This window comes from Hemitrygon akajei, chromosome 3, assembly GCF_048418815.1.
Source record: "Hemitrygon akajei chromosome 3, sHemAka1.3, whole genome shotgun sequence".
Taxonomy (NCBI): domain Eukaryota; kingdom Metazoa; phylum Chordata; class Chondrichthyes; order Myliobatiformes; family Dasyatidae; genus Hemitrygon; species Hemitrygon akajei.
Window position 1 is genome coordinate 132956036 of NC_133126.1, and position 15710 is coordinate 132971745.

At 44.2% G+C, this 15710-nt stretch overlaps 1 protein-coding gene across 5 annotated transcripts in view; it reads right to left on the reverse strand.

Moving 5' to 3' along the window:
* Positions 1-5603, reverse strand: part of LOC140725409 (HEPACAM family member 2-like) — a 70475-nt gene extending 64872 nt beyond the window's left edge. For 2 of the 5 annotated variants that reach the window (XR_012098342.1, XM_073040841.1), the window contains exons 1-2: positions 5434-5597; positions 5087-5338 (exon numbers count right to left, since the gene is read on the reverse strand). The gene's annotated coding sequence lies outside the window, so the exon portion shown is untranslated. Of the gene's footprint in view, positions 1-5086; positions 5339-5433 lie in introns of all 5 variants that reach the window. The other 3 variants (XM_073040842.1, XM_073040840.1, XM_073040839.1) reach the window with 3 other exon arrangements.
* Between the last annotated feature and the right edge of the window lie 10107 nt (positions 5604-15710).

A 15710-nucleotide genomic window follows, 5' to 3' on the forward strand; every position in this document is an offset into this window, starting at 1 on the left:
ATTAGGATTATAGCATAAGGGTGGTTGATGGTTAATGTGGATTTGGTGGGCTAAAGTGCCTGTTCACATACTGTACCTTTGTATGACTATTACAGTAAGGATCAGGCAAAAATATATTTAGAAATGGCAAAAAGTAGAAAATTGGTAGTTGAGAAACCACCATAACAAGGTAATGTGATATACTTAAGCCCAATGGATATTGCCATCTACTTTGCTGTAAAATGTTGTAAAAAGATAAAATATTTAAGTGTGAAATCTCAGATCTATGGACCTTCAAGGCAATCCCAGAAGTGAGAGATCCTAACATTACTTGCCCTCATAGCCTGGGCACTCTGGCACTTTGACATTAACATTGCCACTAAGACACAATTGGAAATGGATGGGTGGTTCAAAATGGAAATGCTAAACATTTTGGAGGGGCAAACATGAAGATACTATCTTCACAGGATGGGTTTTCTGTAGGAAAGTATTCCAGCAACTCAGAGCAAACTGGGCAAAAGGATTCCACAAACCTATGGCTTAATCTGTTATGGAACTAGCAACCACTAGTTGTGTACAAGTATCAGTGTATACTTTCCAATGTTATGGATGAAGTCAAGAAGTTCTACTCTGACCTGGAAAAAGAAACATAACCGGCCCAGAGAGGTAGCATGGTCTGCTGTGCAGGATTTTATAAAATGGGACCTTCTGTTAGAGCTGCTTGTCAGGGACGGAGAATGAAAAGATAACTCAGTGGATCCTTCCTACTGACAAAATGCTTGGAGCATAAATATTCCAATTTCCATTCTGTCAGGTGCAAATGCAAGACCTCAAAGCAGCATCCATAACAGTCACAGATACCTTTTGATTATGTCATTATCGAAGCAACAGACTACAAAGAAGTTCAATTCACCCAGGCTAAGAGAGACGCTGTTCAGTGTTGAGCTCTACCATCTACAAAAAAATGTAATCACAAGGAAATCAGTGAAGTTGTCGAGGACTTTGCAAAGATAGATCTTCCCACAAGTGACCATCAGGTGACTCATATTCATCCCAGCCAAGAGGAATTCCAATCCATTCAAATTCAGTGCTTGTGGCAGTGCTGACTCCATGTGTATCTTCATTGATCTCCTACCTTCATTACAGAGCTAGAGCAAGGGATACGTTAGGCCAAGAGAGGACAGATCATGGAGATCATATTTCCACTTTTGCTGATGGTCCAGATCAGCTCATGGACATCCAGTCACTTATCATGACCATATTCCACCCAACACAATGGAGAGTGTCCCAACTCTGTTACAGCACTTTATCTCCATAAGGACTGTGCATTGGTAACCTCTACCAATACCATCATTGGCACATTAATCTACTACAGATGTATTACTGAGGTGAAGGTGTAGCTTTATAAACAGCCAGTCTCAGCTACATAAGATTAAGAAATCAATGCGGGAATGTATCATTCAGCCCCCAAAGAATGTTCTGCCATTCAACAATTCAGAGCTGATCTGCTACCTCAAAAACCAACTTTCTACCTAAAGCCTATATCCTTTTATTCCTTTGATATCTAGACATTTGACAATGCAAGTTTGAATGCAATCAGTGACTGACATCCACAGTCACTGAGATAGATAATTTCAAATCTCAGCCCAACTGAAGGTAGAAATTTCTTCTCATTTTAGTTTTAAGTGATCCATCTTTTATGATATCATGACCCTAAGTTCTGGACTTCTTTTCTCATACAAAGATGTTTTTTGACACAATATCCCTCCAACTATGTAAACAATTGTATTTCTCACGGAGGTCAACTCTCCCTTTTTTAAATGCTACAGGATACATAATTACCCTCCTCAGTGTGTCCTCATATCATCCCATGAAGCAACGTGGTGTCAGGCCTATCTGGGCTTGAACGCAGACTCCAGTATGACAGTACAGAACTCTAACACTGTACCCCAGGGACTGAGGGAGAAATGAACCCAAGAGCAGAGACCATGCAGGAGGTCAGAATGAATATTCAGACCGGTACTTTACTGGATAGTTTGCTTCCCAGCACAGTTCCAAAACAAAGGCAATAATCCAAATCAGAAGGCCAAGGAGTGGCTCAGTATAAGAAACAAAAAGTCAAAAATGAGTAGGTGATCCAAAGTTCTGAAATAAAATGGGTCTAAAACAGAAAAGCAAAAAGCCAAGGGCAAAAATGACACTCAAAAGGAACACAGGAATTCAATTACCAGAGAGACACAGTATCAAGTGTTGTTTCAAAGACTGAACAAAGAACAGCATAATTCATACAGTTTAAACACTAAAAGTGACTGTGCACAGGTGAACTCAATCACCATACAGGTAACCAGTAAGGTTAGAATATTTGGAAACCAGAAGCCTTCTGAAGGCTTCAAGTGGCCGACTGTGGATGGAGCCCAAAGTCCTGACAACGTGGTGAGTCCACTCCCTCTACATCCCTTATCCTGCTTCTGATAAACAGTTGTTCACTGTGAAGAAGTGTTGAGGTCATTCTAGCAGAAGGTGAAAATTACTACCTGAAACTCTTCAAATTTCATTTCATATTCAAAGTATTAGTTTACATGTCTACTTTTATGGGTTCCCACACTGTTAGAAGTTCATTTGTGGATGTAGTCCTTCTAGCTACCAAATCAGAAGCTAAGAGTTTGATGGGGTTAAGAATTAGGGGATTATAGTAAGGCTTGTGGGATAATGGACATATGGGGAGACACCTTTACAAAATACATAAAACTGTTGATAGATGGGAGAAGGGGTAGAATAAGAAGGGAAGGAATTATATTGACTCGACTTTGAATTGGGTATTCTAAGCTTAACTATTCCTGATATCTTGTTGGAAAACATCACTCTGGGTGTGTAAGTTTTATCATCATTATGATACAGTTCAACACAATGTTTTACAATGTATACTAGTTTGCACAAAAACTAATACTGGATACCTTACAGTACTATCTTTGGGGGTTGATAGTTTTCATTGAAAAACTTTACTAAGTTTTGAAAATTAATTTATTTCACAATATTGTCTTTCATTATTTACAATCTATAGAGCTTTTGTGGGTAACTTAGTTTTCATTTGATAAAGAACCAGCAGGGGTTTCATTCCTCAAATTGCTACAATTACACTCCAGTTGGTGTTGGTAATGCCTCTTTAAGTTCGAAGTTCTGATGGAAGGTTTCAACCTGAAACAATATCCATCAGCAATTGTTAATCATGAGAAGGAAGTTCATTCATTTCCCATGTTTGACCTGCTGCCAGCACACTGCTTGGAAACTGGAGTCAATCACGACCCCCGACACCTCCACACCCTCCTCCCCCCCACCTGTTTAAGCCTGAGTCGCTAAATCGAAGGTTTGTTGGTACCACCGGGCAGTAGATGCTCACGAATTGTGATGGAAGAGGCTCCGAGTGACCGCTGTCTACAAGGTAGATTAGAAGCCTATTCACGCTGGTTGTGATATCACTAACTGACCATATACATTTTGTCACTAATTTAAAATCCTACTTCAAGATTGTTGACCGAATTCAAATGTTCCCGCCGCCTTTGTGCGATTTGAGATCTGAGCTCCGCGTCGGCACACGTTTCCATTTCCCGCTAAACTGCTTGGAGTGGAGAAGTCAGTAGATACTCTGCCATTCTCCACTGAAGCGTGGGGAACATTCTTTCCTACACAAGCTGCCTGACCTGCTGAGTCTTAACATTTGAATTGTTATTTTCGATTTACAACATTTATAGTTTTGCTTTAAATTTAAATGTTTAGGTGTGTAAGATGAGGGGCATTGATCGTGTGGATAGCCAGAGGCTTTTTCCCAGGGCTGAAATGGCCAACACGAGGAGGCATAGTTTTAAGGTGCTTGGAAATAGGCACCGAGGGGATGTCAGGGGGCAGTTTTTCACAGAGTGGTGGGTGTGTGGAATTCACTGCCGGCGGCGGTGGTGGAAGCGGATACAACAGGGTCTCTTAGGAGCCTCTTAAATTGGTACATGGAGCTTAGGAAAATAGAGGGTTATGCGCTAGGGAAATTCTAGGCAGTCTCTAGAGTAGGGTACATGGTTGGCACAACATTGTGGGCCGAAGGGCCTGTAATATGCTATAAATGCCGATGTTCTATGTTTTATTTGTGGACTGAAGGTTTTTACACCGCGTGCCCGCCGCTGCTTCCCTGCTTCGGGACAACGCTTGTCGGTCCGGGTGGAGAAAACTTTCTAAGCGTCTGGACTGCAGATCAGTTCAGTAAATATCTCCTTGATGTTGCTCTCAAAATTGATATTTTTCCCGGTCCCTCCCTCCTCTCCATTCAATAACATATTAACATTTTTTCTGTGCTTCACTCTCTCCTCATTCTGCACAGAGGTAGATTTTGACAAAACAACAGTGAGTAATTGTTTTACCCACCCACCGAGTAATGAACATTCTGCACTGAAACTTTCCTTCTACAAAACCCTGTCAGCGGGAGATGGAACAACGACCCAGTGACGGTCAGTCTGAATCCAGCCCGATCACCGACTCTGTTCCAGTCCAGGCTGGGTTCGAGGGGACTGGAGCTCCCACTTCTACAGGAATCAGAGACATTCTCTTCTCATTCACCCAATTCCCAGTGTGTTTCCGAATGAGCACTGTTTCCAACAGCCCTTTCAATCTCTGTCCGCCCAGGAAGTAGTTTAAAAAGACCGCAAAATGTTCCTATTTCTACCACAACCCGCCAACGTATCCCTGGAACATAAAATCAATTTTATAATAAGTAAATTGTATACTGAAACTGATCTTATAATCATTTGATTGCATTAGAGGCTGATCGTTGTTGTGTACGTTGCAGTTTTTACCTGAAAAATATGTTCGCTGCTGCGCAGGGGTCATGCAGGTCTCTATCATTTTGATGCCCCTCCGTGTGTTAATATCTGTTTCATTTTGCTCTCAAAATGGGTATTTTTTATATTACCCGGTCACCCTCACCTCACAATTCATTAACATTCTAATATTTTCTATGTCATTCTCACCTCATTCTGCTCCTAGGTAAATTTGACGAAACAACAATGCTGTGAATCCCCACCGCAACCCCGACAAAGGCCGACAGTGCGGGACTGAAACTCACCTTTGGGAAGTCCTGTCAGCGGGAGATGGTCAGGAACGGCCAGTCTGAATCCCTCAGGATCACTGACTCTGTTCCCGTCCAGGCTGAGATGGAGAAACTGCCTCCCTCGTCTGCAGGAATGAGAGAAACTCTCTTCGGTTCATGCAATTCCCAGCGCGTCCGCGAGTCGAGTACCGCTTCCAATGGCCGCTGCAATCCAGGAAATCGTTTCAAAAAGGCGCGAAAACTGTTCCACAGCCCGCCTAGGTATCCCTGGAATATAAAATCCATTTATATTAAATAAATTGTACACTGAAATTGATCTTATAATTATTTAATCACATTAGTGGCTATTCTTCGCTGCATACATTTCAGTTTTTATTCCACAAATTCGTTCATTTATCAAGTTATTAATCATCGATATAGTTCATTTGCCAATAATTATTTATGCATCAATGCTGCCAAAGTCTTCGTGTCACTGGAGTAAAACCCTACTGTGAATATTTACTCCTCAAAGAGACACGGGGCAGGTTATAGACCGCTGCTGGGTCTGGCTTTCACCTGGCGGGCTGAACAACAAATAATTGTAATCAGTCTGTGTACACATGTTCACTTCAAACACTCACTGCTGTTCCAGGGAAATCCCCTCGCGACATTTAACTCTTTATGGTTTACTTCAAGTTTTTTACTCTTAAAACTGTCCTGTTTCTAAACAGCCGGCAGACCATCACTAAATTCGCAACACGATGAATCTGCAGATGCTGGAAATAAATAAAAACACAAAATGCTGGCAGAACTAAGCAGGCCAGACAGCATCTATGGGAGGAGGTAGAGAATGGAGGTATGGGAGGTAGTCCACCTTTCCCCTAGCCCATTTCCCTCCAGCCTATCACTTTCCAGCTGTTTACTTTATCCCTCCCCCCACTTCTTATCCCCCCCTCGACCATCCCATGTTACTTCACTCCTGATGAAGGGTTTCAGCCCGAAACGTCGTCACTACCTCCTCCCATAGATGCTGTCTGGCCTGCTGAGTTCTGCCAGCATTTTGTGTTTTTACTAAATTCGCAAGTTAGCTGGCTGGTACAACATTCCACTGGAGATCTTTCTGCCCCAAAATTATTCCCTGATGTCTGGGGCAGTACTTTCGACAAATAATCAAAAACAACCTGCTGGAGTGACTCAGCAGGTCAAACAGCACCTATTCTCACCAATCATAGATTCTATGCCAAACTTATTTCTGACATGAGCGAGAGCTGAATTTAATTGAATTGACTTTATTACTCACATCCTTCATATACCTGAGGAGTAAAAATCTTTACATCTCCGTCTAAATATGCAATTTATAATAAATAGTATGTACATCAGGACAGTCAATGTAACATACAAATACAGTTGTGTCAGCGTGAATTAATCAGTCTGATGGCCTGGTGGAAGAAGCTGTCCCAGAGGCTGTTGGTCCTGGCTTTTATGCTGTGGTACCATTTCCCGGATGGTAGCAGCTGGAACAGTTTGTGGTTGGGGTGACTCAGGTCCCCAGTGATCCTTTGGGCCCTTTTTATACACCTGGCTTTGTAAATGTCCTGAATAGTAGGAAGTTCACATGGACAGATGTGCTTGGCTGTCTGCACCACTCTCTGCAGAGTCCTGCGATTGAGGGAAGTACAGTTCCCATATCAGGCAGTGTTGCAGCCAGTCAGGATACTCTCAATTGTGTCCCTTTAGAAAGTTCTTAGGATTTGAAGGCCCATACCAAACTTCTTCAACCATCTGAGGTGAAAGAGGTGCTGTTCTGCCTTTTTCACCACACAGCCGGTAAGTACAGACCACATGAGATCCTCGGTGATGTGTATGGTGAGGAACTTAAAGCTGTTTACCCTCTCAAAGCCTAAATCCATTGATATCAATAGAGGCTAGCCTGTCTCCATTCCAATAGCTACAGCTCTACACACCCCGTCCTTACTCACCTGGAGAGGAGGGATACTTTTGTGAGAATGCTGTTCTTGGACTACAGTTCAGCATTCAACACCATAATTCCCTCCAGGCTCGACAAGAAGCTTAGAGATCTCAGCCTTCACCCTGCCTTGTGTAGCTGGATCCATATCATTATTTGAAATTAGGCCAATCAGTGTAGTGTCATCAGCAAATTTAATTAACAGATTAGAGCTGTGTGTGATGTCACAGAAGTGGGTATACAGCGAGTAAAGGAGGGGGCTTAGTACACAGCCCTGAGGGGCACGTGTTGGGGATCTGCCGGCATTCTGACAGGAAGTCCTCAATGTGTTGGCAGACCAACAAGTTTCGGGTAGACCTGAGACCATCTTTCACTGAGCCGATCATCTTCCAGCAGCACTTTATGTCCATCACTGGGAACACCCGCAGATCAGAGAGTCCTCTGTCACGTAGCCTCTCAGGATGAACTGTGACACAAGCCCTTGCTTCTTTCTTCACATCCTCTTCACAAAGCCACAGACCACAAAGAGGTGAGCAACTGTCTCAAAGTTCAAAGTAAATTTATTATCAAAGTACATACATGTCAACATAAACACCCTGAAGTTTCACCATGGCCGATGTGAGAAGAACCCTGTGCAGGGTCAACCCATCGAAGGCTGCTGGACCAGACAACATCCCTGGTAGAGTGTCAGAGGATGTGCAGACCAGCTAGCAGATGTTCTCATTGACATCTTCAACATCTCCCTGAGCAGCACCACTGTTCCAACATGCTTCAAGGCCGCCACCATCATCCCCATGTCGAAGAAGTCTTCAGTGTCCTGCTTAACTCACTACCGTCCCGTTGCACTCACATCCATCATCATGAAGTGTTTCGAGAGGCTCGTCATGAGGCATATCAAGACCCTGCTGCCCCCTCACTGGAACTCCTGCAGTTTGCGTACCGTCCCAACCGCTCAACCGATGACAGCATTGCCATCACCCTCCACCTGGCCCTAACCCATCTGGACAAAAAAGACACGTACATTCGAATGCTGTTCATAGACTTCAGTTCAGCATTCAACTCAATCATTCCTCAGAAACTGACTGGAAAGCTGAGCCTACTGTGCCTGAACACCTCCCTCTGCAACTGGATCCTAGACTTCCTGACTGGGAGACCTCAGTCAGTCCGGATCGGGAGCAGCATCTCCAACACCATCGCACTGAGCACGGGGGCTCCCCAGGGTTGCATGCTCAGTCCACTGCTGTTCACTCTGCTGACCCACGACTGTGCTGCAACACACAGCTCGAACCACATCATCAAGTTCACTGATCACACGACCGTGGTGGGTCTCATCAGCAAGAACGACGAGTCAGCTTACAGAGAGGAGGTGCAACGGCTAAAGGACTGGTGCAGAGCCAACAACCTGTCTCTGAATGTGAACAAAACAAAAGAGATGGTTGTTGACTTCAGGAGGGCATGGAGCGACCACTCCCCTCTGAAAATCGATGGCTTCTCGGTAGAGATCGTTAAGAGCACCAAATCTCTTGGTGTTCACCTGACAGAGAATCTCACCTGTTCCCTCAACACCAGCTCCATAGCAAAGAAAGCCCAGCAGCGACTCTACTTTCTGCGAAGGCTAAGGAAAGTCCATCTCCCACCCCCTCATCTTCATCACATTCTACAGGGGTTGTATTGAGAGCGTCCTGAGCAGCTGCATCACTGCCTGGTTCGGAAATTGCACCATCTCAGATCACAAGACCCTGCAGCGGATAGTGAGGTCAGCTGAGAAGATCATCGGGGTCTCTCTTCCCACCATCACAGACATTTACACTACACGCTGCATCCGCAAAACAAACAGCATTATGAAGGACCCCATGCACCCCTCATACAAACTCTTCTCCCTCCTGCTGTCTGGGAAAAGGCACCGAAGCATTCGGGCTCTCACGACCAGACGATGTAATAGTTTCTTCCCCCAAGCTATCAGACTCCTCAATACCCAGAGCCTGGAATGACACTTTACTGCCCTATTGTCCTGTTTATTGTTTATTGTAATGCCCGAACTGTTTTGCGCACTTTATGCAGTCCTGGTTAGGTCAGTAGTGCAGTGTAATTTTTTTCTGTGTTGTTTTTTACGTAGTTCGGTCTAGTTTTTGTACTGTGTCATGTAACACCATGGTCCTGAAAAACGTTGTCTCATTTTTACTATGTACTGTATGGTCGAAATGACAATAAAAAGTGAATTGACTGGACTTGACTTGACTTGAGATTAGGGCTGAGAGGAAAATTGGATAAGCCAGGATGAACTGGCGGAGTAGACGTGATGGGCCATATGGTCTAATTCTGCTCCAAATCTTTTGGTCTTATGGTCTTACCATGGCCAGTTCTGGGCTTTGGAACAGGGAGAAAAGGCTTCCCTCATGGGTAAGGGGATAAACCTGAATGTATTTTGGTAGATTGTCTTAAGCCAGCCCACCATGTCGTGGTCTGGTCCAGGGTCCACGGGCTCTGGACTCCGGCTGTCCCTTGTTTCAGTTGGACTAAACCATAAACACTTGATGCTCATCTTGTTGGCTGGGAATATAAGTGGCCCTGGGATTGGGGGAGGGGGGTGTCATCTTGTCAAGCTTCCCTGGCAAGATTCTCATGGAGCAGATGGCTGGTGGAAGGCTGGTACGGCCACTTGCCATCTTTGGGGCTGTGTTGGAGAACCATGGCTTCTGGGAGCTATGCTGGTAGTAGTTGGAGTGGTCATTGTGGTATGGATTCAGCTGTTTCCCAGGCCAGCTGGGTGGCTGTCAGCCACTCTGAGCTAGGTGGGGATCTGGTTGTTTCTGTTGCCAGCCAAGGCTGCTGGCTGTAATGGCTACTCGGAGCTACCCCAATGCAGAGGTGGAACTGTCTGTTGTTCCTTGGTGTTTGTCTCTTCCTGTCCTTGCCCCTGTAGGTTAAGGCTGGCTGCTCTGCTGTTGCCCTGTGGGGTGTTCTGTGTTGTCTTGTCCTTGCCTCTGTGGGGTAAATCAGGCTGTTCTGCTGTTACCTGATGGATGGTCCTGCCCCACCTTTGTGTAGAGTTATAGATGAGTCCTGGCTCTGTCTGTGTGCTGTCCTGTCTAATGTCAGTGTCCTGTTAAAGGTGAGTCCCGGCTTGTGGGAGGATAAGTCCTGGCTCCATGTTGATGTACAGTTCCTAGTCTGCCCCTAGCTCCAGCCTCTGAGTTCCCCAAGCTCCAAACCTCGACCCAAACCTGCAGCCTGCAGCCTCAAGCCTTGATATGTCCTCAGCAGTGTTTCGGGGTCTGAGCCTGAGGCAGACCCAGGTTCTGGGTCCTTGTCCAGTCTCGGGCTCAGAGTCCACCCCAGGCTCCTTGTTCCCAGTCCCTTGTCCTGGTCCTGCTTCCCCTGCCTAGATCGCATCCTGTCCCGTCCTTGGGTTCTATCTCGTCCTGGTTCTGGGACTCCAGTGTCTGTGTCCTGCAGCTGGGTCCTGATTCAACACCTGACTTATGACAGTAGCCAGCCAAGGCTGCCGGCCGTAACGGCTACTCGGAGCAGCCCCGATGCAGAGATGGAACTGTCTGTCATTCTTCAGTGTTTGTCTCCTCCTGCCCTCGTCCCGTGGGGTAAGTCGGGCCGTCCTGCTGTTGCCCTGCGGGATAATCTGTCTTGTCTTGTTCTCGCCTCCGTGGGGTAAGTCAGGCCGCTCTGCCATTGCCCTGCGGGGGGAATCTGTCTTGTCTTTGTCTCTGTCGGGTAAGTCCGGCTGTTCTGCCGTTACCCGACAGATGGTCCTGCCCCACCTTGGTGTGGAGTGGTGATGAGTCCTGGCTTGTCGAAGGAGAAGTCCCGGCTCTATGTTTATGTACAGTTCCTAGTCTGCCTCCAAGCTCAAGCCAAGGCTTGACACCACCCCCTCGCTCATCATGTCTGCACCTGTGTTTGGGGGTCCGAGCCCGAGGCAAGACCCAGGTTCCAGTCTTGGGCTCTAAGTCCACCCCAGGCTCCTTGTTCCCAGTCCCTCGTCTTGCCCTGTTCCTAGCACTACAGTGTCTGCGTCCTGCATTTGGGTCCTACAACACCCCCGTATGACACACCAAGATTTGGAGAATTGTTACCATACCCCTGCTGTTACCATATGACCAGGATGAATAGGGAAACTTGTCAAATGCCTTACTAAAATCCATATACTCCACATCCACTGCTCTAACTTCATTAATTTGTTTTATCACATCCTCAAAGCATTCAGTCAGGCTCATCTTTATTATGTACTGTACCAGCAGTTATGGTTGAAATGACCATAAATGTGACTTGACGATGTTCATATTCTTGTAGAATACTCAATAAATCCAATAACCATAATAGAATCAATGAAAGACCACACCAATGGGGTGGACAGCCAGTGTGCACACATACAAAAAATTTTAAAAATCAATAAACAACAAATATTCAGAACATGAGATGAATAGTTCTTGAAATTGGGTCCATAGGTTGTGAGAATAGTTCAGTGATGGGGCAAGTGAAGTTATCTCCTTTGCTTCAAGAGTCTGCTGGTTGAAGGGTAGTAGCTGTCCTTGAACCTGGTGGTGTGAGTCCTGAGGCTCCTGTCCCTGCTTCCTGATGGCAGTAGTGAGAAGAGAGTGTGACTTGGATTGTGGGGGACCTAAAGATAGAAGCTGCTTTCTTGCGACTACGTTCTGTGTAGATCAATGTTGGGGTGGGTTTTACCCTTGATGGACTGGATTGCATCCACTACTTTTTGTAGGATTTCCCATTCAAGGGCATTGGTATTTCCATGCAGGCTGCGATGCAGCAAGTTAATCTACTCTTCTCACTCACATCTTGTCCCTACCACTGTAATTTTTGGGGCAGGGTGTAGTGAGAGTGAGCTTCCAGGCATGCAGGAAAGAATTGACTGGGAGGGCCCCTCTCACCGTCAGCCAGGCAGGGTCTTGGTGCCTGTGGCTGAGGTTTGGTGATGAGGCAATGGTATATGTGTATAACGTGCCAGTATCAGATCTACTTTGCCCTGGATACATTGAGCTTGCTCCAAGTTGCAGTATACTGTACATATCACACCAGTGCAGAGTGTTCTTCACATTCCTGACTTTTATTTTACAGATGGTCAAAGTGTTTTGAAAAGTTGGGAGGTGAGTCACTCAACACAGGATATCCAGATATGAACCTGCTGAGTAGATGCAGTAATTATGCTCCTGGTTCAATTAAAATTCTGCCAAATGTAGATTCTGGAATGTGCATGAGGGAATGGCAGAAGGAATTTTCACGACGGGCAGATCGTTACTTTGTTATTGTCTGACATTTGTGTGTCACAAAATTTACTTGTCAATGCTCAAGCCAAGTTTGAATATTGTTCAGGTCTTGTAACACATGGACAATATCTGTAAGAGGAAACATAAAGTGTGTTACCATCAGCAAACATGAACATTTTTGACACACTGAGCAAAGCTCTGAGCTGTCTTGATTCTGACTGTGGTGACAATTTGGTGTGATTTAGTCTGAATTCCCCACTTCCCAACATCCACCACGATACTCACTGTTCTCATTGTAAAATTCCCCTTTGCTTTTGTGATCCAGCCTCACTGTTAATCATTACACTCAGTATTTCATGAAAAGTAAGAAGACATTGAGTAAGGTTGAACTTAATTATAAATCATTGTAAAATTGTAATGGTTAAATGTCCACTTCATTGAAATTCCTTTTCTTTGCTGTTCTCATTGATGACATCAGTTTTATTTTGTTAATTTGAAAGATTACAATGGTGTAAGGTTCTCAGATGAACTATAATGACCACATGTTCATGAGCAAGGCGAGCCACCTAGTTGGAGGAAATTGACTGTGGTCAAACCTGGAGAGGGATGGGCTCTGCCAGGTTTCAGATGCCCAAGACACACCGCATGATGAACACTCCAAACTGGTGTAAAGCTTGTCATGACGGTGCCCCAACGACTCCACCAGGAGTTGAGGGAAGAAGAAGAAGCAGCTTGAACCAAAAACAAAGCAGCAGAAACAATTCAGCAGTGAACAATATCTTTAGTAATTGATCGCAATATAACCAGACTGGAGGTGGGGTTGGTGCACAAAACATGAGAGAATAGAAGCTAAATACGACAGGCAACAAGGCAAACTTTAGGCAGGGAGTGTGAAGGCTAGGAGGAACTGGTTGAGACTGGTTGGTTCAAAGATTGAACAAGGACTGGTGATGAGAGCTGGGGTTAAATAGGCTGCATGTGCTGAGTCAGGAATGGGTGGGAGGTGAATACAATTAGCTGGTTGGAGACTGGGAAATGCCTGCTTGTGCATGCTGGAAGATGACAACAGGAGCAGGCCTGATGAAAGGTCAGCCAGATCACAACCATATGTTCATTAAGTTGGTGGCACCAAGGAGATAAGAGGAATTTTTCACAAGGTTGGTGTAGTGGAGCTATTGAGATATATAGAGTGGAAACAGGGCCTTTGGCCCCATCTAGCCATGTTGATTAAGTTACTTCCCTGTGCTACTCCCATTTTTTTGCATTTGCCTGATATCCCCTAAACCTTTCCAATCATGTATCTGTCTCAATTTCTTTTATACATTGTAATTATACCCACCATTACTAGTTTCCCAACAGCACATCTGACAGATCCACCATCTTCTATTGTCGCTCAAATCTCTTTTAAAACTTTACCCTCTTACCTTCAATCAATGCCATCTAATAATCATTGATTCTCCTCATGGTTTTATTCACATTAAACCCCTCTCTCTGGTGAAAAATACCCGATCTATCCACACAGTCCATATAATTTAAGCCCTCCAGTCCCAGTAATATCCTTGTGAAATTTCTTTCCTTAAGAAATTTCTCAGTTGAGTGAGACCCTTCTTATAGCTAGGTGAACTGAACTGAGGTGTTTTGAGAAGTTGGACACAAAGCATATCAGCACCTGCCTGAGGAAACTTCACTCTTACAATATCATTCATGGATATTAAATCTACAGACAGACACCGTTCCTGGCTATGAGTTTGTTCATGAAAGGAAAGAGGGATAACCCTAGGAATTACAGTATAAACCACTGAGTTGTACATCAGTAGTTGCAAACCACAGGAGAATATTTTTAGAGACAGAACTTATGAGCATTAAGAGAAGTAGAGTCTGATTAGGGATAGTTAGCATGCCTTGTGACGGATCAAGTTGTACCTTATAAGCCTGACTGAATGCTTTGAGGATGTGACAAAACAAATTAATGAAGTTAGAGCAGTGGATGTGGAGTATATGAATTTTAGTAAGGCATTTGACAAGTTTCCCTATTCATCCTGGTCATATTGCAACAGCAGGGGTATGGTAACAGAATTCTCCAAATCTTGGTGGGCTGGTTTAAGACAATCTACTGAAATACATTCTGGTTTACCCCCTTACCCATGATAGAAGTCTTTTCTCCCTGATCCAAAGCCCAGAACTGGCCATGGTAAGACCATAAGACCAAAAGATTTGGAGCAGAATAAGGCCATTTTGCCCATTGAGTCTGCTCCGCCAGTTCATCCTGGCTGATCCAATTTTTCTCTCAGTCCTAATCTCTTGCCTTCTCTCGGTATCCCTTCATGTTGTGACCGATCAATATTTTATCTTCATTGAATCTGCCTTAAATGTACAGAAAGACTTGGCCTCCACAGCTGCCTGTGGCAAAAATTCCACAGATCCACCACTCTCTGGCTAAAGAAATTCCTCCTCATCTCCATTCAAAATGGACACCCCTCTATTCTGAGGCTGTGTTCTCTGGGCTTAGACTCTCCCACCATTGGAAACATCCTCTCCACATCCACTCTATCAAAGCCTTTCACCTTTCAATATGAGCTGAATAAGAGCTCATTCCATTCAGCCTCACATCAACTAGTTCTTCCCAGATTATCAATCTGCTTCAAAGAGCTGAATAAAACTTCACTTATTGTGGTGAATCCAGTTAGTATGTACTCTGCAGTTTCAATGGTGGACGAGACCACACCAGTTACTTTGATTAAATAGGTGAAATGTCAAGGTAATTATACTGTTAATATAATTAGCACTAATATTTTATATTTTTTATTTAAAATATGATTTTTTATTTTTTTTTAAATCACAGCAATATTTTATAGAGGAAATTGCTTGTTTTTCTCCATGTTAGTAGTGCATCATAACTAATACTTCTACATCAATTACAAATTCCATATTTAATTTTTAAAAATTAATCATGCTTTAGGTTTCATAACCAGAGATTCTTTTCCGTCCCTAAGGCAACAATGAACAAGTCAGACAGTTATCAAATTATTGCCTCGTAAACTCTACATAGCTTTTAACCAAATCTGGAAACTGATCTGATTCAGTCAGTGTTCCCCCGATACTGTTCACTTCCTGGGTGACTGGGTGAGGCCTTTGAGATGCCGGTGCTTTTAATCTCTGCCAGACTTCTAAGAGATTTTATTCCTTGCACTTTATCCTTTGGTGTTGTAAATTAATTCATGGAGCTTGCAATGAAGCAAAAAAATTCAATGAACCTTTGTTCTCTGTGTGTTTATTGCCACATGCAACTATAGAAATCCAAAGTTTTGATTTTATTATGCAGAATTACCTTTCGTGGAAATATCAGTTTACTGCTCAAACTGCACCCCTCACTGAAGTCAGAGTATTTCTTGTGTTTGTGCTGCTCTCTACCTTCTGTGGGATGCTGGTCAACATGCCGTGATTGTGCTGG